This window comes from Scophthalmus maximus, chromosome 14, assembly GCF_022379125.1.
Source record: "Scophthalmus maximus strain ysfricsl-2021 chromosome 14, ASM2237912v1, whole genome shotgun sequence".
In the NCBI taxonomy this organism is placed as follows: domain Eukaryota; kingdom Metazoa; phylum Chordata; class Actinopteri; order Pleuronectiformes; family Scophthalmidae; genus Scophthalmus; species Scophthalmus maximus.
In genome coordinates, this window is record NC_061528.1 from 10186492 (window position 1) to 10210287 (window position 23796).

A 23796-nucleotide genomic window follows, 5' to 3' on the forward strand; every position below is an offset into this window, starting at 1 on the left:
TAATATTTTTTTATTTAAATTAATAGTGAAAATAAAGTTGCAGCCATACTTTTGACCCATATGATATCACAATTCAGATGATAATAACAAATAATTAGAATGATATTTCTTCACCTTGCCGCGGTCATCTTTGACTTGTCTCTGCCACTGGGCTTTCCCAGAGCTTTTTGTAGAATAAAGTGAAACTTTACATCTCCTGCCCCTCTGTTAGCTCATTTACAGGGCTCAGCTGAAGTGTGCTGGGGTGTGTGATGCACCAGCGCACTCACTTTACATCCCCACTGTAAACATTGTCTATTATATTATTCACACCAGTGTCCTCCAGAGAGATGCATCCCGGCGAGGCCCCTCTGAATATGGAACACCAGCTATTGTGCTTACCTGCTGCCCCATATCAGTGTGGCCTTTAGGTGGTTCTCGTTCCGATCTCTTTAGCTGGGCTGGAGGGTAATCCCTGGGCAGCCGGGGCTTCTCTGTTGTCTCCTGGTTGTTTTCTGTGTAGTTCATAAATTATAGATGGGCCATGTCGAGGGCCATCATGCTGCCTGATCCCTGTCTGTGCTGACAGCTGTATGATGCGCACTGAGTGCAGCAGATTGGGAGCTCAGAGTTTCATCAATAAATATCACTCTGACCCTCACACTTGGCCTCGTGTCAGCGGTCAAGGTAATGGCTTTTTATTATCGTGAAGGGCATCCCAGCGTGGGGTAGTCTTAAGGTTGCTCGTCCATCTCAGGTCTGGAGACGCAGAGACAGACAGAGAGGGAGAGGAAGAGAGAGAGAGAGAGAGGAGAAGAGGAGCTGGCCTGAAGTTTAAATGGACTGGGGCTGTTATTATGTGATGCCTGAGGAGGAGTGTGGATGCGTTGAATGTTTGACAGTCAACAGCAGGGAGCTTTTGTGTGGTGCTCCAGAGGAAGTAGTGATTTTCATGGACACATTATTGGATTAAATTAACCTTATTAACCAGCTGTGATGAATTGTATTGAGCTCACTGCTTCACACAAATGTGTGTGCATGTGTGGTTGTTTCTATTTTTGAGTGTTTGTGTTTCATTTGGAGTCTTTCTTCCCCTCTCTCTCTCTCTCTCTCTCTCTGTGTGTGTGTTAGCTGATGGTTAGCCCTAACTGCCCGGCTCACAGATGACAGGGCTTGAAATGCCATGATTGTGTACTGAAAGCTCAGGCAGCTGTACATGCTGCATGATGTCTTCAGGATACAGGTTTTTAGACAAAACAATATAGAACAGAACAGCATTTTGTCTAAAGTTCATTCATCAAAAAGCTGCATATTTTTGAAAAGGGTAAAAGCCCCACACAACCCTGTCAGAGAAGCGCAAAGGCTAGATACTATAGATTACTTTAATCCCCTGCCAGATATAAAAAGGATAATTACATATTTGTGGTGGAGGCTGTGTGTTGAAAAAATCAATACAACCTTTTTTTGTATGACACTTCATTAGTGTGAAAAAATCTTGGAGCTGAGAAGAACTGCACTGCAATTAAATGGTTCTGCTACCTTAGACTTTGTAATGGCTCTATATTATTATCCAGTTTATTTGAAATAGTGGTTGCACTTGTGGAGTAATTGGAAACCATTGATTATGTACTTTTATGTCTACACTCTTGCACATCATTATGGAGAGAAGCAATAGTTAGTTAGCCTCTCTAATGAAGCACTAATTGCAATAAGTAGGTTAAGATGTTAGTCAAACTGCACTCAACTGCACAAAGACTCCCAATTAATCTGCATACACTGACTAGCAGATGTTGTTGTGGACTGCACATTCTGCAGATTGTATTTGTTTTGTGTCTGGTCCTGGTGCGTAAATTTAAATTGTGTTTGTATCAGTCCATTGGCAGCAGATGAAATTGATCAGAAAGAGTGGAAATAAGGGGCGGCGAGAGAGAGAGAAAGAGAAAAAAAAAATCTAAGGTGATGGAATATAAAGTGGCCACTTTGCTGCTGTTTTCAGAAGGACGGCCATTTGTAATGTAGGTTTCCTCCTGATAATGTCAGCGCTGTAACACTGGCTGGTAATTGTACGGGAGTGTCTGTTAACTCATGCCACTGTGTTAACATTTATTTAAAGATGTGAGGACCTTTCACCTGGGTTAGCCCTTTGACATTACTCCAATGTCTCTGACTGTTATGTATATAATCCAGTAACTGAGATGTCATCATCTTTGTCTTATTATCAGACAATGTACAGGGAAGTTGAGGTTAGAGAGTAAGAGAAAAGAGGAATGACACAACACAGGCCACAAGCCAAACCTGAAACCACAACATCTCAAAGCACATGGCTTCCCCCCTAATAGTCCACTGAGCCATGCAAATATTTTTCTGTTAAAGTAATTCCTCTATTATCACCTCTCTTATCACTTGCAACTTATTTGGTGACTATAAACAATGTATTGTAGCTATAACCATCAATAATCATTCATACAGTTACAATTCACTGCTTGTCCTTCCCAAAAAATCACATGTTTATTTATCCGCAGCCTAATCTCTTCCATTTATAATCATTTGTATCATTTTTCACTCACCTTAAAACCTTAAATGAAGCAGTTACATCCAGGCAATGTGTTAACGTGGCGTCTTACTATTAACTATCACTTATAGAAACCACAGTGTGTTCCTGTTGAGTTCTTTTTTTTTTTGAAAACACCCAATTATTTTCAGGAACGTATTGAAAACTAAATACAACATCCATTCAACTCAGCGCAGAATTTATTGTCTGCAAAAATGTGATGGATTGTCCATTTGTGCAAATGAATTACCCTGTCTGGGTATTAGTGTAGCACATTACCCACAGAGGTCATTATAGGAGGTGCAGGCTGCCACCGTCTCTCTGCAGAGCTGATGGTATTGGTGTGGGAGGGGGGGTCCACACAGACGGCCCGCACACTGTCCCCATCATGGTCCTCTGTGGAAAGAGTGATGCTGACAGTACACTCCTGGCAATCAGTCAGCTCGCCACCCACCACTATGCGCCATCCGAGATGTGGAGAGCAGGGTCTGTGCTGGTTACAGCCCAAATCCAGCAGCAGCAGGAAAGACTTGCTGCCTTTGATCTTTCTTCTTTCAAAGGGCTCAAATTCTCACGCTATTGTACGCTCGAGAGACACTTCAGCCTCCACTACCCAGGAAGGGGAAAAAAAAAGTAAAAGTGCTGTTTGCTTGTTACAAAAACAGAACGGTTCAAATTAAAAAAATAAAAGTGCAGATGAAATTAAATTTCAAAATTATTGTTGATTGGTTTAAAAGAACCATCTGTTGAGCATGCTGAGCAGGGTTAGTTGGCGTAAACTGGAGTATTAAATGTGGGTGGAGACCTCTATCAGGACCTCTTATTAGCAGAAGCTTGTTCTTGGTGGGATCTCGAGAAATCTCCTGGCTTTATATGGCTGTCTGGGGAGAGGGTCAAACCCTGTAAGCTGTCATTGCACATGAAAGGATTAATGTCATCTTATAAGAAGGGGGGAAAAGCCGTCTTATAGTTATTTATTCTGTTTCATTCACATTCTGCTGGCTCTGTAAAAGAAAAAAGGCTAATGTCTGGTCTAATTTGTAGCCCTTTAAATTCCAGACAGAGATTCTTTACATATCTCTGGAGCTCATGGCTCCTCTCGGCGCTGCCCCTCTCCTCCACTCCTTCTGGGATTCCTCTTAAACCCCACCAATTTACTATCTGAAGCAAAGTGAAGATTTACATGAGTTTGTACTTGAATGGCTCCAACTCCAGCCTCATGCACTAAACACTCCTACTGTAATTACCATTCGTGGATCCTGCTCTCTGATACCCCTCTCTCTCTCCTCTGCACCTAGGCCAATTGAAGGGGAGAGAAAAGGAAAATACTTATTCCCCAATGCTGATTCTTAGTGCTCCTTGTTCAGGATCTGTAATTGGATCTGTGTTTTCAACTCCCTGCTAATAAGCAGCTTACTTTGGATCCCTCTAGACTTGACCCACCACATTTTTGTTTTATGAATTTTACAAGGGGATTTTAATAGATGCTTTAGGCTATGCAAAACATAGGCTGAAGGCGAGGCATAATGTGGGAGCCTTGACACCGAGTACGCCTGAGTGGCTGCTTATCATTGCGGACAGGTCTCATAACTTTCATTAAGATTGATGTAGGACAAAAGGGAATGTGTGAGAAGAGGGACATGAGAGAATATTAACCTGTGCTCCTGTAACTAACTATAATTGTTTTGCATTCGGTCTCTCCTCAGGCAGCCGCCCTCATTATCTTTACCCGTACATGACGGCACAGCTGATTTTAGTAGCCGGGCTTGTTAGAGGAGATTGGAGGTCAGGGCAAACTGTAATCTGCCTTCGGTTATTCTTTTTTTTTTATGGAAGAATTCAACGGCCAGGGGCTGAAGTGGTGTATCACTGTATTTTACAAACATAACACCTCATTTCCTTTCATTTTACATCTGTGTAATTGTTTCTGAAGTTCAAAACTCTGGGCTGCTGGAACTTTGAGCAGGTTAATCAGAATCAGATTCAGAATCAGAATTGTTTATCGACAAGTTTGTCCCTAAAACAAGGAATTTGCTTCGGTGATTGTGCAATATGACAATTAAGAATCTATTATTTCTAAAAATGAGGATTGTTGTTTTGCCATGAAGTTTCTTTCGGGCAAATATATGTATATCTTTTCCTTGTCGGTATGAAATGAATGAAATGTTGAATATAAAACAAATAATTCTTCTTTGTGCAGTTTTTTAAAAGAAAAGCTGAGCGGAAAGTGGGATGTGGATTTTTATGTCCGTGGTCTTCATCTCTCTCTCTCTCTCTCTCTCTCTCTCTAATGTAGAGTCTGCAGTTAGTCCGGTGCTCATTTAAAAATGGCAGAATGACAGAGTCACCCATCCTGGGTCACCGAAACCAGAGCAATGGAAGAAAAAAATGTAAAGACAAGTGCTGACCCGTAGCCTACCCACAGTTTCTTCAATCATTAAAATACTTTCAAAAACCATGGATGATTCCATAATTCATTATAGCTTATAGTATCTAAGTGATTTTTTATCATGCCTGTCTACATCCTTACATTAAGCCAGTTCATTTGTCTTGAAGAGGGAAGAGAAATTAAAGAACATCTCCAACATTTCTCCTGATGGAAGCGGCAGGTGCAGTCATGGAGGTGAATATTCAGTGAAGTTGAAGCTTTCCTCGGCGGTGCTAACTAAGACGCTCTGTTGAGTATAGGAACACTAATGACCAACACAATCACCTATCTTGACATGAATACCAAAGATAACAAGGAGAGGTGGGAATAGGTGTAATGCTCTCTCTTTCATCCTCTCTCTCCCCGTCCCTCTCTCTTTGGGAATCTACCAAGCACACTTTTACTTCATCACAAAGCTAACGTGGCATAGAACTTTTAAAACGCGCCTCGCGCTTTTGTATCTCTCCCCCCATCCTATCTCTCTCTCCCTCTCTCTCTCCCCTGGTTGGTAATTCTCCCATCTGGAGGATGTTTGAGAGAAACAAAGAAACAATAAGAGGAAGTTGGGAGAGGGGGTGTCAGGCTGTCAGTAATCTGACAGCTATGGTAACTACCCTCTAATCCAGACGGCTCCAGCCACGCTCCGGCCTGACACCCGCGCCTCTGACTGACAGCTGAAGACCGGGCACATTCCACAGGCAGAAGTGACATCCAGTCTATTAAGGCAGACAAGCACAAAGCAGAGATTTGCCCTGACTGCCTGGTACTGAAGCCGACTATTGGGGTGATTGGAGAGGTCCTGGAGAAGGTGTCAGACTCAAGCTCAGATGATAACCATATTGTAATGATGCTGCTGGACAATGAAGTGCCATGATTGCCCATGCTGACAGCGGAAGTTTATGTCTGGATATCCACCCCCGTCCGCATTCGCAGGCAGCTCACAACACACACACACACAGTCTCCAGGTCCCAACTGCCAGTCAAAAGCTCGGCCGCAAACGGGTGCACTTCTTATTCCAGCACAAGAGTGCACCAAACAGTGATCTCTAATGGACTGACCCGAGGCATGCTGCGCTGACAGGAAGAGCAGGATAATTGTTGTTTATCTTCCTCTTCTTTAGATATCTCTCTGCGCATAAAGAGACTTCTCAGTGTTCATTTGTTGCTACAGAATAGCCCAGAAATCCTCTACTTTGTTTCTTTATCACCAAAACATTCCTGGAGAAAGCCATACATGATTGCTTTTGGAGGCGTCTTGCGATGGCAGAAGAGTATGTAATTGGTTTCACTTAAGGTTAATTATTTGCACTGGCAGGACGCATTGTTGTAAGCCGTTCATTAGAATGCACATCCAACACACGGAGCAAATGAGATGAGCTGGCTGTGCTATTGTAGGTTTGCTTCTTTCTTTTTTTTTAAAAGAGTCCCAAAACTAAGCCAAACCTTAATGATGCTCTCAGCAGCCTATATAATGGAACAAGTTTGCATAAATTAGACCACAGAGCTGCAGTGGCATCAGACAGGCAAGTCTGTTTGTATTTGAATATTTTGGCTAATTAGAAGTGCTAAAAAAGTGGACTGAAAATATATACTCTGCTTTGAATTCAGTCCTGAATCCGTGCTGCATACATAAAACATGTTTCCCCTCACTTTCCGGTATCAAATGCCTACGGTTTCAACTTTATTTTTGTATGAAGCCTGATGGTTTAAGACATAGATGATTTGATTCCCTCTACTTGCGGTGGAGTTTGCAATGCCAATGCATGGAAGGAGATTTAAAAAGGGAAAAGATGAGCTAGAATAGGGATTTTCCTGTGAATGCTTCAAGTATGAAGTAAATCCCCCCCTAAACAGCTTAACCCCAACATTTCTACAATAGAAATTATATTAACTGTGCGAAAGACACGCGCCTCCGTATCCTCTCACCCTTAGCACAACATTCAAATAAGTCTGAGAGATTTTGGTCCCAGGCGAGTTCACCAAAGGTGGCATTTCCCGTCTGCTTTTCAGCCAAAGCCCGCTCGTCTTCCATCTTACTTAGCTCGTCTTGATGGAGACTCAGGGTGCATGCCTTGCTAAGTGACAGGGAGTTAAGTATACGTTCACACCACCCTGGGCTGCTAGTTAGGTTGACAGAGAGGTTCGGCAACCAGTCGGTCAACATGAAGCTCATTCACACTTGAATCGGACCAATGATGCAGAATAGAGCTGTTTCAGGATTTCATTTAGAGTTTTGTACTAACGTGTTTCTCCTTTAACAACATTTTTTTCTTATTTTCAAGTTTTCTCACATCTAAAAAATTATTGAGTATTATTGTATATATCCTTTGCCACACATTTATGCATCTTGCCATAGTTATATATATATATATATATATATATAATTTTTTTGGTAAGCCCTTAAATGTAAATACAAACCAGAGTCAGCATGCAATTTTTTTTCTTTTGCTTATATTCTTTGCTCTTTGTACACGCGGGCCAACATATCCATAATGAGACAGATAATTGAGGATATTTTTTCATTCAGTGGCCAGTTAATTGGTTGCCACCAGTGTCCAGGAAAGGTTGAATTTATGGTTGCATGTCACCAATTACAATCCCAGCTGGCTTTGTTCATCTGGAAATATTTATGGCAAAAAAGTCTACGTATTTGCCGACAAATGACAGGTTGGACGTGTTCACATTGCAGAGCCGCATGTTGCATTCTCTCGCAGCGCCTCATAGTGCGGGGCTGTGCATAATCTCTCCTTTTTGAGCGTAGAATCAATGTGTGAATATTCAAATTCCTATTGACAGCACTCATATCCTTCTCCCTGTGGCAGAAAAGGAGATCTTGAAGAGGGGAAGGATGAATGCATTAACATCCTTTCAGTCAGCCTTGCAGATAACAAAGCTCCTTGCCTCAGTGTTAACACTGCGGATTAGGTCAAGTTTTTTACCCCTCTGAGTTTCTCTCCTGTAAATGACGAGTTTTGATGTGAAACAAGCAACATGTCAAGGCGAGTTGAAAGATGTAGGCATTTTCTGCCATGTCACAATGACAGGCCGCTGAATATTTGGGCCATTAGGGGCTTATTAGTGAATAAATGACCAGATGGTTCAGTGATGCACAGAGATGGACAGAACTGGATGCTACTAATCAGCAGTGTCTGTAGCTCGGTGTCAAATCACACGACACAGTAACCCATGGCAACGGAATAAAAGTTAACATTAGCAAGTCAATTTGAGATCTGGGTGCTGTAAACAGGGTTTCGAAAAGCCCTGCCTCACTCGCTTGGAAGAAAAAGAGAACGTCTGTGTTTCAAAGGGGGAAATTCAATTTGAAACAGTTTTTTTTTATTTGCACCTCCATGCACTTGTACATTTTTATATTTAATTCTATGCAGTGGCATCCTTGATATTTAGTACTATTGGATAGAAATTACATTATATTACATTTAGTTTTTATTGCCACTGCAATAACGAATACTGTTAGAAGTAACAGCAAAACTAGGTTATTTTATTCAGTGCTGAATTTTTAAATGGTTGACAAAAACACACCAATTTTTTTTCATGTACTTCTCACATTTAAAACACAAAGACAGTGGGATCCCGTGCTTGTTTATTTCAACGGCACCTCACTTCTGTGTTTGTCAATATATTCATTCAGTTTCTACTTTTGAGGTGCTTTGATTAGTTTGATTCCGAGATGCCCCACCATCTTCTTTACAGGAGGTAACCAACAAATTTGAAATCGCCCGTGTTTGTGTTTCAGTATAATTGGTGATGGGTTGTTTTGTGACAGATGCGAAAAATAGTAATAAGAAAAAAGAAGTAAGTGTGGACTGCATTACACAAAACACAATGCAAGATGCTCCATGTTGGAGCTGCATATGAATGTGTGTGCGTAAACATGCGGGGTCTCTTTAATTGTATGGTTTTCTTCCAGACCCACAGCTGACACAAACAGGCAGCCTGTTAAATGGATGAGAAGAGCCGTTTGAAGACGGTCTGTCACTTTTGACTGCTTTGCCTCTGTTGTACAGCATAATTGATCACTTGTCTACTAATAACCCTCAATTTAACTTCACTTTTTCTGTAATTAACTTAATAGATAATTTATAAATTAGGGGTATGGGAAAGATCTGGAAAGACCTAAAAAAAAGCCCAGTATTTGCCGATTTGGTTATTCAAGTAGATAAAGATTACTATGCATATTGTTGGACTGTGGTTTTACTGTATAATATTGGTAGTTTATTCTTTTTTCACATAAACATTTAAAAAAGCTGTATCTCAGAAATATATTAAAACTTCTGTTGTTACTGAGTATGATTAAACTACAGTTAGGCTTTTTGCAGCACTAATTGATGAATTGTAATTGTGAAATTTCTCAATAAACATATTAATTTGAATAATATATGCACGCGCACTACATCCCACTCCATTATACCTTTTGAACAACAGCGTGGGCAATAAAACATTGATATTGTGAGCTTTATGTAGGGTGGAAACAGTGGGATTCCGTGTTATTATCCTACCCCCCATTACATCGAATGGGAGTGCATTGTTATTATTTGTCATCATATGCTAATTACACATCATTAATGTTAGACCTTAATGGCCCCAAGAGTGGGTAATAGGCTGTAAGGCTGAGCTGGCTGCTTGCAGGGAATCTGAGTCTGGGGGGAGAGAACACATGCTAATGAAGCTGAGACCTTTTATCTTTGCAGATTAAAAGGGAAAAGATCACAACCCTCAAAATAAGCGTTTTGACATCTGTAATTGGAAGAGACAACAAGCTTTGTTCTATTATAGGGAGCAGGAGGCATCAGGCTGAGTGTATAAATCTCTCCAGCGAGCTTAACTCCCTCAGTGCCTTCAGTCAGTTAGCCAAATGAAATCTCACTGCTGCTTTCATGCTTTTAGCTGCAGTTAGACAGAAGATGGAGTGCTGCTGCTTCCAAAGCAGCGCACAGTCTGTGATCTGAGTGCGTACATGTGTGAGCATGGTAGCTTAGCCTTTTCAAATTAATGGATGCCCTTGTATGCAGGATGGGAACGGTGACCCTGTCAATTATTGGGGGAATACTAAGGAAGTGCTCACACACTTTTTTTGCTCTGGTGCAGAGAAACCAAAGTTGGATTTTTGTACATGATCACATGGATGTCTGCTAACTTCACTGCAATGATCTAGGCCAAATCTTTCCAGCACACCGATGTCAGATAGTTAGACCCATGTTGGGGTGAGGTGCAGAAGAGTGACCGAGTGTGCGCATCTGGCCCTCTCCAGCGGGCCTGGCTAAGAGCTGGGGCGAACAGCATAGCGACAGCTGGTCCAGCATGGCTCCATGTTTGACCCCCAGCACCATGTGTAGTCCTGGGCGGCCAGCAGCACTCCATACCCTGAAGACACGTATGCCATCCTGAACACCTGGTGGGAAGGAGCCCACCTCAGAGCCTAGGGTCTAGTTGTGTTTACACCGGGTTAGGGATAGTGTTGAGGTGTGCGAGGCTAGATTCCAGGGTCTATGACCCTCTCAGCCCCTGTGACACCTCAGCGACGCAAAAGGCTCAGAAAGCAGGGGGCCCGCTGACTGCCCATTTGCTCTGTCTCTGAGGTCCAAGCCCAGAGGTCCTGTCATCACACAGCAGCTCAGCTGGAGGCCATAGGTGTAATGACCTACATATTTCCATATAGAATAATATGTATGGCATGATCAGTCTGTTTATCTGGCTTGACCTCTACCAACTGTACAACTCTTGACTCTGCTCATGTGAATATCTAAAAGATCCAGTCTATTCTTAAAAAAATCGGATATACCTACATAAACTTTGCAAGCTGCTGCTGTGCGACACCACAGCTGCAGGGACGGTGTTGAGAAACTCCCTTACTTTAATTTATAAAATCTTGACTTTCATAGTCTCCGTGACTTTCCTGCTTGTATCTGCTTATGATGAATGTTTTATGCATGAAAGCATAAAATGTTGATCAGGGAAATTATATGGAATTTGTCTCTATTATGCATGCTTATCATAATTACAGCAAGATTATGCAGTAACAAAGCAGCAATGGTAATGCAATAAGTCTCCTTGATAATGCAAAACAACGTGAATTGATGGTACGTGGCAGTATGTGGTAGTCGCATAATCTCCAGGCTTGTCACAGTTTTCCTCTTAAATAAGCTCGCCCGCAGAAATATACCTTTTTAATAATTCTGCAGTGCATTGCCAAAAGAACAGAAATAATAGGAAAAATGGTGGTGCTAGAATGTCAGTTTGTTTAATTATTGCTAGTTATCACAATTACCTTCTCTTTGACTTTAGCATGTATGTAATAAGAATGTTCCTGAGTGCCTCAGAGAAATGTGAAAGGTCAGATGTCAGTTTTAATATGACTAGAGCACCTCTAATGAAACCCTGTTGCAATATGTGTTGAATACGAATGCATTAATTTCTTAAATGCCTTTCATATTTGCAGGCGCTTCAGCCTTTTTAACTGGGATAATTTGACAGCAGCCCCCTGCCTTCCTCTGACAGCTCTGAGGAGCTGGGGCTCAGCACCTGCGTCCACCCAAGCATTAAACCTCAGATCCTGAACTCTCCTCACAAATGAACTGTCAGATCATTACTGCGTGTGATGCAATATAATCTGTCTCAGAATTAGCATTTGGCCAAGTCCACCCAGAGTTTTTTTTTCTTCTTCTCCCATCTCTGTCTTTCGTACATGTAGCCCCTTCAGAAGGCGCCGGTTTGAATATGCATCTCTTCACATTTCCATGAGGGACCCACAGGGAGTACAGGCAGAGAGCAGCTTTCAGCATTAGCATGTCAGGAGGGAAGGGTCCTTTCCGTTCAGGGTCCCACTGCAGATGCTCTGCCTCACTTGTTCATTACAATTGCATTTCATCAGCTTGATGATGTCCACATGTCAATTGAGTGTGAGGATTTTGCACACAAAGGAGCCTCTGGGAAAAGGACTTCGCTGGCTAATCAGCTGATTATCATACCTCAAATGGGGCTGGAGTGCTCTGTTACAAAACGCCAGCCACAGAGAACGATGTGCAGGAGACAGACATAGGACGGGTGAGTCCAAGATAGGAAGGCAGCAAGCAAAGCTGATTAAACAAGCTCTCTCATGGACACACATAGAGGAATGCAAAATAAGCAAACAAAACGCAACCCAAGCAGGAGACAGAAGAGAGCATTAGAATATTTATGGTTGTCACATTTTTTTCACTCTTATAGCCTGAAATTTGGGGCGTGATTATGTTGTCCTCACATTTATTTTGAAGCTGTAAAGTTAGGCAGATGGTGCAACATTTGTAATTTCCTTGCGTTCCATGCATTATCTCAGGCCCCACTTTTTTGGGGTTCAAAAAATGTTTCATTGACCTACAGCAGAAAGGAAGTCCATAAGTGAACAAGATGATTAGGTCTGTTGTCACAGGCACCTTGAGAGGACACCACATCCCAGCTCATGTGTGTATAACTCTGGAGAATCCTATAGGGAAATCTAGTGGACAACAGTATCATCCCTATGATGACTGCACAGCCATTTCCTAACTCCTTAATTTCACTGAACATATTGATAGATATGAGAATGTGACAAACCCTTGACTCTTTGAGTCTTGAATCTTGTTTTGTTATCAGGCTTCTGTGATGGACTGTTAATGATTAAGGCAAAAGAATGATGATTGTCTTTGTTGCTGTAGCGTTGGATCTGTTGCCATATGTCACCTGGTGAAGAAAGTAGAAGAGCTGTCAACTTCTTATGGCTGGTGGAGAGTTGGATTAGCTGAGGGGGGTACCAAGCGGCAGCGCTAAACCCAAACTAGAAGTGAGATGGAACTGGCAACATCTGGCTGAGGCACCTATCTGTGAAATGTTCATCTACCACCAGTGGAGGATTTTTTTTCCTTGCAACCTGGTCGGAGAGGGGTTGGGAATATGGAATTTGAATTACCCTCACTCGAAGCCTCAGAGGGTTGTCAGTGTCTATCATGGTGGCACCCCAAGAACCAACAGCTCTCAAGCTGAAGAATGAGGTCTTATGGGTTTGAAAAAAGAGAGGTTAGGAGAAGCTGTGGAAAACGACTTTCCAGCGGTTATGCAAACCATCAGAGGATCTAGGAAAGGTGTGCAGGGCTTTGCCCAGGCTCAACAAAAAACACTGCCCTTAACTGGACATAGTTTTGGACAGTGGAAGAACGACCTTAAGGAAGTCTTGAATTCAAGCCTCTTTAGTGTCACATGATTACCCTTAATATAAAGAGGGGAGCAGTGGCATTACTTCAGTCGATATGTCACAAGTCAATTCCGGGGTGCTCGAAAGGAGGCTCAGGCTTATCATCAATATTAAGATTTAAAATAAGTGTGGATTCCTGCAGGATTAGATCTCAGCTTTATGTAGATTATGCTGTTTCTGACGGGGTTAATCACAACTATGACTTCCAGCTTCATACTGTAAGCCACTGTTGCTAAACCTGAAGCCATGGTATCATCTTTGCATTGCCCCCACTTGAGTTGTTTCCAAAGTAATGTTGTCAAGTACCATGCGGTTCTTTTCATAGGTAAGCTAAAAAATAGAGTTTGAAATTGACAGACAGTGAAGTTTTGGCAGTGATTCAGGCATTGTACCTGACAATTGTGTTGAAAAAGTGTCTAAGCTTTAAGGGGCGGGAACCTCCAGCCTCTGGGCCGTATACAGCCCACAAGACAATATGATCCAGCCCTTGAGACAATTGAAGAATGTAATTCTTTTTTTCTGTGATGATAGAAAATAACATAAAATAGAGACTAACATGTCCTTCAGGTTGTTCTCTTTTGTCTGTACGCCTGTCAGGTCAAGGTCGGGATTAATGAAACACACACTTAGCTGTTACACATCATCACTGACAAGCATCACGGCGACTGTCTTGAAAATAAATGTAGATATGGAATGTGCCGCCTTTCTAGAGAAATTGACAAACTGTTACTTATTTGTTCATTCTTCATTTGCCATTCAATCAAAATTGTAACTCAGAAACTCAGAAAGAAAGAATGAGATCATGAATAGCAGGGTCACATTTGCAAGACATATGTAAGTCTTAAGTCTCTCCACTCAATTCCTAAACATAATGTGCTCTTCAGCAAATATAATACAGTAGAAAAACAGTAGAAATATGTAGGTTTTTTTTGTAGATAATTGTGAAAAAGTAGTTAATAGACTTAAATTGTACTCAAGACAAATAATAGATTATTTGTACTATTGTTGTTATTACATATGTACAGCCATTATTATTTATTTTAAGCTACATTTTTTGATAAACATTTTTTCTGTAGAATAGTTTTGTAGTCCTACAGCATTCATTGCTCACAAGATTTTTTATTATTTTAATAATCCATAAACATCTTATTCATTCCTTCAGCTCAGTTGTTATAGTCTTCTTTTGTTTGAATGGAGATTGCCTGCCACACACAGTGGAAGTGAAGTCGCAAGTGACCTGAAAGCCCAATTATAAAGTCTGCAATCTGCATTGTTCTTGGAGCGAAAAAGAATCAATGTGCTGAAGGCATATCCCCATCAGAAGACCTAATGATGTCTTTCTGGACCACAGCCTTGCACACTGCATAGTAATCTTCTGCTAATTAGGTTTATAATGCCTAGGCAGGCCTCTGCATCAGCACAATTCCAGGGAGGACAGTGCAGTTATTTATTTATCTCACTGTTGTTCATTGTTATGGTGGTTATAATTAAAGCAATATTATTTAGATAGGGAAAGGGTTTATTGGAATTAGTGCACTGCAAGTGTGTACACTTCAACTGTGTTTTCAATCATGAGGTTGCATTAATTCAAATGGTTTGTTCCGTTAGCAAGGGGAATGAAAACAAAGACATTCTTCTAATGTGACATCTCTTCAACTCTGCTGAAATCTTCAAGAATGTGGAGAGCTATCAAAATAAAATGTAAGGAGTGACATATTAAAATAGTTCTGTGCATCAGATATATTGCTGTTGTCAATGGGAATATAATGAATTGTACACAGTATGGATGTCAACAAGTTATATCCTTCATCATTTGCTTCTATTCTTTATTTTGTGTTTAATACAGCAAAAATATGACTTATCATAAAAAGTGTCCGTAATATTGAATATTGGTTGGTTATTGACTTACATTTTTAATGAACTACTTCCTAGGGAAGAACACTTTGTATTTTTTTGTAATTATAGGAAAAATATTTTGACACTATTTCCTTAATTGATATTAAATTATATCTGTGATATTCACAATCACATTTCAGTCCAAATGATATGGATAAAGTACACAAATGATGATTCTTACTAGCCAGCACCATTAGCGTAGCCATTGTACTTGTCATCCACAGATACAAAAAATAATATGTAGCCGTGTTTGGTGATACCTTCAGTACGGTACTGTAGAAAAACAAGCACTGTCATGTTTTCAGAATTTTTGTATTGTTCTTCTGACTTTCCTAGTTACAGTACCTGTCAGTTGTCAAGTCCAGCATTGTCTGGCCTTTGATATCTATTTAACTATCTCCAACCACCATTGATATGATTTTTGTGCTTTTTGTGCTTGGCTTAAAATGTGGGAAAAGTTGGCTTTTATAAGATGGTGATCTTGTAGTGTTTCAGTTTGTGCAAACAGCAATTACAAGCCGAAAGTGTTTGAAAGCTGACCCGAGCTGTGTATTAATTAGTATTAAACATTAATTGACCATGTGGTTACTTTTCTTTTTACTTGGACTGTGGACTCTGAGTTTGATATAAAGAATATGACTTCATATTGCTTCATTGAACACAAATTGTATTGAAAGTATCAGACCTCTAACAAGTAATAGAACTGACAAGTCTCCAGAAACACCAAATGTTGTGGGATTGTAGTTGGTTCATTCAATAGATTGTTGTTGTGACTCTGCCTCCTGATCATGCAAGTAAACTAAAATGTCACATGATCGATCCAATAATGGGATTATGATCGTCACCAGTTAAACAAATGACTGTTAAAAAAAAAAAGAATCTTACTATATTGGAGCAGTTGTCTCTTTTGTGCCTGATAGGCAGCAAGAAATGCACTAAAATACATTAAAACACATTGTATTTGTAATTGTTTTATGTTCATCTGAGTAACAATACTGGTCATTTCACTCAGGGAACTCTAAACTTTCTTTTTATAGCTTGAAACTTCCTGTTTGTCTTTGTCTTTTTCTCCAAGAGGTTAGTAGCTGTCCACCTTTTCATGGCAGACTGTTAACTGACAAGCTTCGAGCATTTGGCAAGATGTTATCCAGCAGCAGAGCTCATCTACAGCTCTGACAGCCCACAGCACCTGCCAAAGGATCTTCTTACCTTCACTATCTGCTGTGAGTGAGCAATGCTCAACGCTGAGGGAACTGTTTCACTCTCCCTCATGCTGGAATTTTTCAGCTTGTTCCTGTGTTTCCTTTCCCTTTGATTGGACGGAGGAAGCCGAGGAGATACTTTCATGGATAATGAGACACTGGACAGAGGTTTTATTTGTTTCCCAGGCTAAGGTCTCCATTGGTCTGTTGGCAGATGGGCTGCATCTAGGATTGCAAACACAATGTCATTATTTAGCTTTTTTAACCATTCAATACAGACTGCTCAGTAGATAACATAGTTGTTTATGTTGTGAATAATAATCAGGACATAAAGACTTACCTCCGCATTACTAGGTGCTACTTTTATCCTCGAGAGTGCAAGTTTTTTTTCTTTTCTTTTTGGAATGATGCAATGTGGACACAGCTGAGAAGGTAGATGAGAAGAATTTAATTCGCTCTCCTTTCTACCTCACTGCTGCAAACTTAAGGTCTTATGTCTAATGCAGTCGTGACCATGATAGATAAGCCTGCATAAGTCGACAAAGCCAGCTTCAATGCATCTGAGATTAGCTAGCCCTCTCTCTCTGGAACTTCGGCGGCAGCGGGGACGACCCTGGCCTCGGCGACAGGACAGCATGGCCATGAATGTCTTTGAGAACACAGGCAGTTCCTCACAAGACTATGTGCCATAATTAGAGCCATAATGGCATCTGAATGCAGTGCAGGTTAATGAAACACTATCTCTGCGAGGGAACCAGGGGCTTTTGGGTAAAGAAAACAGCAGGGTTCTGCCAGGAGCCCGATGATAGCAATTTGCGGAGTGAGTTATGTCGTGCAACCCCGAAGCAGTGAGTGCTCTGAGCATGTTTTGTTCTTAAATGGGGTATAGTTTTCCATTTCCCATCCATTAATATGCATAGAACAGCTAATGAGGCTGAACCAACTAAGATAATAAGATTCTGGGGCTGCAGCACCACTGACTGCATTAATGGTGTATGACTTTGTGGTGAGGCATTTGTCTCCGGATGTCTTTGGACATAAGAATAAAATGGAAACCGGAAAAAACAACAACAGTTAAATGGTACAGGGATACAGTGAGGTTTTGATCTGCAGTTTGCTGTTAATGCAGTGTTGAAATGTTTCAGAACAGACGACCTTTATCCATTGAGCTTAAGGTGCATTAAAAGACTTATTGAATTAGTTGAGTTTTTACAAAGTGTAATCATAAATTAGCATCAATATGTTATCTACCCTTTAAATTATGATAAATATATGTGTATAACATTAGGAAGGTTTCATGTAATAAATGTGTATTTAGCTAATTACTGTTTTGAAGAAGCATCTTTAATTTTATATAATACAGAGTGAACAGTGTCAACACACACTGACTGTAGAAAGTGGAAATAGATAATTGATTTCTATCACAGTTTAACGCCTTGTCGTTGAGCCAGCATGGGAGAGCCGCTGTGGAGGTTGTCTGGAGGTGTATTGGCATATTGTTGGATGTTATTAAGCATATCTATATATATAATATAAGTGTGACGTCCTCTAACTGGGAAAACCTCTGATTTCTGCCCTCTTCCTGTCAGCAGTTTTCTGCAGCAGTGTGTTAGTGTTGTCTCCTCTCAGTAAATAATGTGTCCTCATTCAGTCACAGTGAAGAGAAAGAGCATTTGACTACAATGGGGCTATTATTGGCTATAATAGGGATGAAGCAGACTCTCAGGAGAGAGTGGGAGACTTGTGAACTGGAAATGTCTGCTGTTCATCACAGCATTTTACAGCCAACATTTTCTCTGCAGGAGCAGCATCAACGCCCCGGGATAACTTACACTGATGCCTCACTTCATTTACACAGTGCACTTTTGCTTCCGTTCGGAGAGAAGCGGCTGTTAGGTGTTGGAAACTCAAGACAACTAGACCACTAGTACAGCTGCCCCCCCCCCCCCCCCCCCCCCCCCCCCCCCCCCCCCGCGTATACATCCATATATACTACCAAACAGATATCACCCTCCATGCCCCCAAAAATTCCAAGCATCCATCTTTGTGAGTGAGGATCCTCATCACTCTCTCTTTTCGTAAACTTAACCTGGGAACTGTCTCCCTCATCCCTCATCTTCTTTTCCAGTAAACCACCCGGCATCACTCACGTTATCAACCATGTTTCTCTTCTTGCATCCGTCTTTCATCACTGAGGCCTGTCTTCATTTTGTCTTAACAGACTCTCTCTCACCTAGAGTGAACGTAATACTACCCACCATTGCGCCCTCTTTAGCCATCTCTCATCCCTGCGTTTGAAGCCCCCCCTCCTCCTTCTTTCTTTCCAGAACCCTCTAACCCCCTCCATACTGACCCTCCTCTCCCCACCCCCCTGGCTGGACCCCTCTCTCTGGTGCGGGGCCTGGCTGTCAGGCCCTCTCCTGTGAGTGCGGCTGCTGTGATTTCCTCTGGGCCATCAGGTGGGCTGCTGCTAACTAGCCAAGCCTGAGACAGGGTGACCTCAAGCCTCAACATGATGGGTCTGAATCAACAATGTGTTCGCCTAAACAGGGAGGGAGAGACCAAACAACTTAGAGGGCTGCCTGCCAGCAAGTAAACCAACAATGCTGCATCTCAAAGTTATCTACCTGTGGAAATCTTATAGTGCAAGTAAGCATTTTATTCCTTTCCCCTAAAAAGAAGCCTATTGGGTCTAACTTATGGCTTTTTAATCTATACTAAGCTGTTTTTGCTTGGCTGTGTTTGCTGCAGTGTTTGTCGCAGTGGTACCTCACAGTAGGTGTATTGTAAATCAACTGGGTGCTTCGTGAACTGTCATTATAGTGAGCATTAACACTCGTGATATCATCAGCGCCTGGCAGATACTTAATTATCGGATCCCGTCTTCTGTTTCAGAGGCCCAGATGCATTTTTCTTTTTCAGGACAATTTCTGATGTCTGTAAAATCCATATAAGCCTGTCTGATTAGAACAAGCTCAGTTTAATGAGTTTTTCCTGTGCCACCGTTTCAGATGGATCTCATTAAGGGTAATCATACTGTAGTCTGAGTTGTAAGGGGGACTTTATACTCAAGACAAGGCTATGTAAATTGATTTCTCCTTCTTAGTATTGAGTATTTAAGAGGTGAGATTATGTTGGTCAGAGGAAAAATGTCATTCCGCTAATCAGATATAGATATAGTGATCAAGTAAATGTTTCTGGCAAACTCCACTGTGCTGTGACTGTACAGAGCATTTGCCAGCATTTAGGAAATAATCAGATTTAATGATGGCATTACTGAGTAGCTGAGGCTCGCTGCAAGCACTACTGTTTTCTCTCCCGGGTCCTCTTCTGCACCTCAAAAATGTTTCAAACTTTTTCTCCTCCACAATTCCCTTGAGCGAGCCTCCCATCATATCTGAAATGTGCTTACAGCAGTGGCCGTCTTTTGCTTGAGAGCTCTTTGCCTTATGCTTCCATCAGAGGAGACTGAGTCTCACAGATGCACTGCTTAACAATGCCATCCCCTGCTCCCATCAGAGGGGGGAAGGTTGCGGAGCTGCGCCCCGCAGAATAAGGGGGGCAGGTCCCCTGTGATTGGCGAGAGCTGAACATCGATGCCAGCTTCCATCTGTCATGATAGCCTATCTCTGAACCTTCAATCTGTCAAAAGCTTGCTGCCTAGCTGAAGGCTCCAGGAGATTTGGCGTGCTAAACAGATTTGACAACAGGCATTATCACTGTGAGGGGCCCAGCGAAAATCGCCATCAACGTGTTAATTGTGGCTGGAGATGTAAACTGTCACTTCTCATCTCATTTAACACTTGCTTTGCCAATTTCCTTCTCACCTCGTTTTCCTCGCTGTGGAAAGCATATGGAAATGTTTAAGCTGACACTTGAATAACAATATCTGCTTCATGACTTTCCCTCATTCTCAGAGGCTACGAGGCCTCAGAACTCAACTGGGTTGTCCTCGATTTAGTTGAGGAGTCAGGAAAGAGACATGCAGTCTCAGTACAACTGTGATGAGAATTTTTTTTCGTGAACTGTGTATTAAGGATGACTAGCTAGGTCTTAGTTGAGTCAAAATATAACCTCAAGTTACCTTTTAGAAATAGTCTCTTTTTTTGTGAAATTAGTCAAATAAAATAATTTACAGCTGAAACGTTTGACTTACAGATCAAAGCAATTGGTGGGTTTTATTGTTCGTGAAATTGTGTGCAAATACTTTACAAAAAAAAAAGAAATGATTGATTTAACAGTGCCCCCCCTCAAAAAAATATCTTTATCTGTAAATCAAGATCTAAATCCACATTTTTCTCAAGTTCTTTGTTGTTGTTTTTGTGTTTTTTTCTCCCTTTTCCGAATGTCAAGTCTCTTCCTATTATCACTAATTGATTATCCTCTATCAAAGCACCTTATTATTTGTGAGTTGTAGCGATCAGCCCTATTATTTGTGGGCTTTCCCCTGACAGGCTTTTAATGGTGATGGTTGGTTTAACCCCCAGGCCTTTACTAATAGGATTTAGCAGCAGGTGACTGGTAACACAGACACACACACCACTCTAACCCCTTCACCCCCAGGAATATCAGACCCTCCCACTGCCTGCTCCCAGAAGAAAAAAAGGCACACAAACACTGCACTGATTCAGCCCCCTCGTTCCCTCTTAGCTGACTGTTACTGGATGCAGCGTGGTAAGGCAGAGCTGTGGTGTCACTCGTGCTCCACCCCTTTGTTTTGACTCTGTGGAGTAAGGATGGATGCAGCAACACAGACACATATGCAAAAGCCAATGCAAATATACAGCCGAGGCAGACGCAGCGCCATCTTGGAGATGACAGACGATGGCCAGACGAAAAGGCCACGGCCCCTATACTCCGGCTGTCTCATGTCAGTGATGTCGTCACAATACACACGGTTTGCATTGTTCATTAAACGTAATTTCTGGGAACTGGAAGCAATTTTTAAAATTAGACTGCAAACAAAGAATATGACTATGATAAATTGTTATCGAGGGCTAATCAACATATTGTACCGGTGTCATTAGCCGCGGAGCATCAGTGGTGGAGGGCTTGTCTAAAGGGTCTCCCCTGTGTGTATGGCTAACAGGGCTGTCAGAAGTGCTAGTTTATCCAGGTGAGGCCTCTGTGTCATTATAGTGCCCCTGTCCATCAAGATCAGAGCTGCTAACCGAGGCAAGGGCCATTCTCTCAGCTTTTATCACTTTATTTGGTGTCCATCCTTCCAGTGTCTGCAGACACCAGCAGAGGCAATCCATTTCTAGCCCGACACTGATGGGGAGGAGGAGCGCAGGAAGCCTGGCTTGTGGCGACGTTGGCGGCTGAGTGGGAGAGTAACGTGAGGAGAGCGGGACCACGAGGAGCGGGGAGGGGAAGGGATTGTTATCCTGGTAATTAAGGACAGAGTGGCTTCCATGCCGGGTGTGCGGACAGGATGTGGCAAATTACTGGAGTCTTTGTGAGGAAAAGCTGCTCCCTCTCTGCTCTGTCCATTCTCAGGGGACCTCATCATCTTCTCTAACAGTCAGGATGGGATTTTGTACCCTCTATTCCCTCACCTTCTCCTTCCCTCTTTCTGTCTCTCTGTTCATTTCCTTTCACTTCCCTCTGTCACCTTCCTCCTGAAATGCACCTCAAAGTCTAAAGTGCATTGCAGCTTTAGAATTGTAGATGAGAATGCTCATGGTGGACTTCTTTTGCCTGAAATAGAAAACTTTCGGCAGCTGTTTGTGTAAATCGTTCGCCCCCGAAAATATGATTAAATATGCTCTTTGTATTTACATACTGAGAAAGATTTCAATTAGCCCATTTTTTTGAACATCATTAGACTGATTTTGGTAGTTAACTGCGTGTGCGTTGCACAAGGTAATTCCCCCGGCATGCAGAGAAGGCTAGAGAGGCAGGCAGACCGTGAATGGTAATCTATGTGCACGTTTCACTTCTAGGAGATGTTACAAGCGACAGCCCACGAACACCACTGAGACCAGAAGTGTTTTGTTGCTTTGGCATCGCTGCATAATTTCTGGAAAAGGGCATATCATGCCTTGTTTTCTGTTGCCTGGACACTTTTCCCTGGGATCCTTAAGCCGTGGTACTCAGGTGGGGCTGGAGGAAACGTTGGCCCCTCACGATACGCGGCAGCAGCAGCGGCAGCCCATGGCAAGACAGCAAGAGTAACACTCTGGGGTTTAAAAGTACCCAAAGCATCCTGGGTAATTAGCCATTACGGCGCTGTCACAGAGGGTTCTGCAGTCAATACAGAGATAATTTGGGCAATGGTGAATGACAGTGCTGTCCAGGCTTTTGGGATGATCAAGGACAGATCCAGCTGCACCAGGCATCTGTCAGGCCCATGAATCACTCCTCCAGCCAGCAGCTGGGTGAGTGGAGCAGAGAGAATCGCTGGAGAGGCATGTGCAGACACACAAATAAACATGTTCCCCCTTTCTCCCCTCGCCACGCCGGGAAATGGCTATTAAAGGTCTGCCGTTACAGAGCACCGAGTGGAAAAGGCTTGTTACCTTCGGTGGCAAATGAATGACATTGGGAATAAGGTGAGGAATAAAAGTCAGACCAAGGGGAAATTTCACCCAGTTATTTCGGCTGCGTAGCTAAAAACGAAGAATGCAGCCGGCATGCAAAATTGCATCATACAGTTTTACAAAAAATATTGACAGATCTTGCTAACTTGATGCAAATATCTAGAAACTGTTTGTCTTATTGACTGACCCGCTGACAGTTGAAAACAGTTTATGTAGATTAATTTTTTTTTGGCTGAAATGACGGAACCAGCGGTTGTGAATAATACCAGCCAAGCCTGATCATGTTTGTAACCAGTATGAAAATCAATAAACAAACAAAAAGGTTTTTACCCAAATATGTCAGCTGATGTAATTAATTATTCAATATTTAGTTTTCTCAGTGGGAGGTCTGGTATTGTCTCATATAGAATATCCCCTGTGATGCTAAAACAATTTGTTTTTGCAAATAGATTAAAAAAAAAAAATTGTTAGTGCAATTTCGTACATAAAATGTTTAAACCATATACTGTTGTGAACTTCTACTGCAGTTTCACTGCAGGAATTAATTTCTGAATTTTTTTCATACCACCCTTGACATCTAGTCTTCTATCAAAGTGGGATGGAAAAAATATCTTTTGTTGTATAAAATTATTTAATTTTTTTTACAATGGGGCTTTACTTTTTGGAAATTGGAAAAATATAATGCCCAGATTTATCAAATTATATGAGAAAACATCATGTTTTTTTATTTATACAAACACCCTAATTGTGTCTTATAGGACAGAACATAGAGCATTATTACGGACATGTTGTTATTGTTATGATTATATAGTGGAGACTCAACCTTGAAACCTTTTTAGATCAATGTTCATTATTTATCATATGCAACTTTTTGAATCTGTTGTGTGTGGCCCCTTGCTAAAATACCATCAGTGATGGGCCAACAATTTTACCTCCACTAATATTTAGATGATAAACTAAATTTATCTATAAAA

At 41.6% G+C, this 23796-nt stretch overlaps 1 long non-coding RNA gene across 4 annotated transcripts in view; it reads left to right on the forward strand.

The window, feature by feature from the left end:
• Positions 1 to 23796, forward strand: part of LOC124850989 — a 78288-nt gene that overhangs the window by 26315 nt on the left and 28177 nt on the right. For 2 of the 4 annotated variants that reach the window (XR_007032100.1, XR_007032099.1), the window contains one exon: positions 4827 to 4988. The exons of the other annotated variants lie outside the window; for them this stretch is intronic. This is a non-coding gene — a long non-coding RNA (uncharacterized LOC124850989). Of the gene's footprint in view, positions 1 to 4826; positions 4989 to 23796 lie in introns of those variants that run through there. 4 annotated transcript variants of the gene reach the window in all.